The 2,500-nt window shown below is 36.7% G+C and overlaps 1 long non-coding RNA gene across 1 annotated transcript in view; it reads left to right on the forward strand.

The window, feature by feature from the left end:
- The window catches only part of LOC138866447 (uncharacterized), a 2,861-nt gene extending 739 nt beyond the window's left edge, over nucleotides 1–2,122 (forward strand). Inside the window, exons 2-7 of the long non-coding RNA XR_011399574.1 lie at nucleotides 74–241; nucleotides 609–680; nucleotides 946–1,054; nucleotides 1,431–1,516; nucleotides 1,715–1,765; nucleotides 2,000–2,122. This is a non-coding gene — a long non-coding RNA (uncharacterized lncRNA). The remainder of the gene's footprint in view (nucleotides 1–73; nucleotides 242–608; nucleotides 681–945; nucleotides 1,055–1,430; nucleotides 1,517–1,714; nucleotides 1,766–1,999) is intronic.
- Nucleotides 2,123–2,500: the final 378 nt, after the last annotated feature.

The following is a 2,500-nucleotide window of genomic DNA, read 5'->3' on the forward strand; positions in this document are numbered from 1 at the left end:
GATATTAGAACTCGTTAAATCTAATTTGAAGTAGATTATTTGACTTGAAACTTATGTGAACTTTTCTTTCCAGGCTTTACCCTCTGGAGTGCAAAAAATACAAAGAAACTAGCAAAGACTAATTGACTCTGGTGTCAAACTGGAGTCTACAACAAAGGCAATGGTCTCCCGTATCCCACCTAAAGGGACATGCTCCGAAAGGACCACATGTGGCCCTTTGACTGGAAGAAGTCTTCTTAAGGTAAGGAACACTCTTGGCATCTAGTGCTCTGCCAGTTTCGGTCTCGGATGCTCAGGTCGATCCTAAGTATCTTTTTTTTATAATTGGCTAGATAAAACTCCAAGTTCTCTCATTGGTTAAGAGCATGTGGTCTTTTCCAATCACGGATTATGGAGACAGTTACTTTAAACTGTTATATTGAGCAAATGGAATCTTAGATAATTTTGATCTATACATCAGTCATCCTCCCCTCTAGATATTCTATGGTATGTAGGTATGGATTAAATTCTGTAACTCTTTGGTTAATATTAAATAAGAATAAGAATTGGTTTTAACTATATTTGATAAACATTGGGGGGCTTCATATTAATGAAATCTCATGTTCCAGCCTTGGGAAGTCTTGAATGAGGTGCATGCTGAGTGGTCCTGAAACTGAGACACTTGGATGACTTGGCAAAAGGTAAGCTTGAAAATTTCGGTAATGTGTAATTGAGTTTGTATTTACGGGCTTGGCCTTTCACTTTTACAGTATGCCAGTCTGGGCAAGATAATAGGAATATCCTATAAATCTAATCATCATTCTGGCAAGAATAATTCCTGTGTTAATCCCTGGCATAAGGTTCCTTGCCATGCCAGTTTCATAGCAGGAGACAAAATATTCTAGCATGAACAGTTAAAATTACCATGTTATAAGGATTTGTGGTAAAATGTATAATTGGTTTCAGGTTAAAACTGGGCCTGATTGAAAGCCTCGGGGCCTCCTCTCCCCCCTTTCCCCCCTGCAGAGGGTTTAGTGGATTTTCTGGCTAATGCATAGCACTCGGACCTTGCAAGGTAAGATTTTTAAGTGACTTCTTTTCTGATGTGGACAAAATGGAAAGTTTAGATAATTAACTGGGCAGTATGCTTCAATTAGAAAAACTCAAATCTTGGTTGATTAAGCTTTTAAAATGTAATTTGTTTAAATCTGGAAATGGGTTAATAGTAAGTTGATTATGTGCACTTTCCTTCTAATACTAGCCAGTCTGGGCAAGATAATAGGACCATCCTATAAATCTAATCATCATTCTGGCAAGAATACTTCCTGTGTTAATCCCTGGCATAAGGTTCTTTGCCATGCCAGTTTCATAGCAGGAGACAATGTTTCTGAAGCATTAACAGACTCCTTTAGGTGAAAATAATTTGTATAAAACAGTGCTCTTTATTTCAGGTTGGTGTCTACCACTATACTGGTTACTTTCCATCCCTCAAAGGGATGCAAATTGAAGTCTCAGAGCCTCGCACTTGATTTGCAAGGTAAATTTGACATGGGAAGATTTGTAGGTCAACATCTGTTTTGGCTATACAAGGGTTACATGATGTTTTGCATACATGTTGGACTTCTGATATGAAATTTGAAGACTACACATTTATTACTGATAACAAATATGTTGCATATATCGGTTGAAGAAGTGGTCAATGGCTAAAGATTTGGCTTTCCCTTTTATTTTTCAGGAAGTACCATAACTAGCATGTTGGCAGAAATTGGCAGCCAAGACCTCAAAGGCAAGTGCTAATGAAATAAAAAAAATGTCAAAATGGTATATTGCACACCAGCTCCAGCTTCTCCCATTGGCAAGCTTGGCGTTTCTCGTGCATAGAAAAAATGTGTAGGGGTGTGTGGATTTTGGTTCAAATATCATAATGCACATGCAACATCTCAACAAACGTGAAAAAATGGTATTATAAATTGAAATTAATGGTTGATTAGTGCTTAATGTGAATGGTTTTAATTTGCAGGTTACTTGATGACCTTCAGGATATGGCAGGACTTGCAGGATAGCAGATTACTTGGAACCTCTACAGTTAAACTACTATGTTGAGAAAATGTTTTCAACATCAAAATAAAATGTCTCTTTAAAAGTCTTTTCATTTAACAACTTTAAGCTAAAGTAAAGCTCTCTAAACTAGTTATTATTTAATGTAAAATACTATGAGAGAACGGCAAAAAATTTTGAAATGGGACAAAACCGAATTCTGTTACACGTTAAGAGGTCACATAAATTGACCACATCTGTAAATGGTGTAGAAAGAGTTGTAAATTTTAAAATTGTATAAACTTATTTGACATCTTTAAAAAGACGATAATAAATACGGACTGTAAGTTCTCCCATATGAAGGAACAAAACCGTTTAACGGCAGTTTCCTAAGTGGTGACTAAGCTGATATAGAAATGTGAGATTGGTAAGGTCAAAACGAGCCAAAATGCGGAGGCACTGCCTCGACAGAATACCAAAAGAC

The sequence above is a fragment of the Penaeus vannamei genome, chromosome 25, assembly GCF_042767895.1.
Source record: "Penaeus vannamei isolate JL-2024 chromosome 25, ASM4276789v1, whole genome shotgun sequence".
NCBI lineage: Eukaryota > Metazoa > Arthropoda > Malacostraca > Decapoda > Penaeidae > Penaeus > Penaeus vannamei.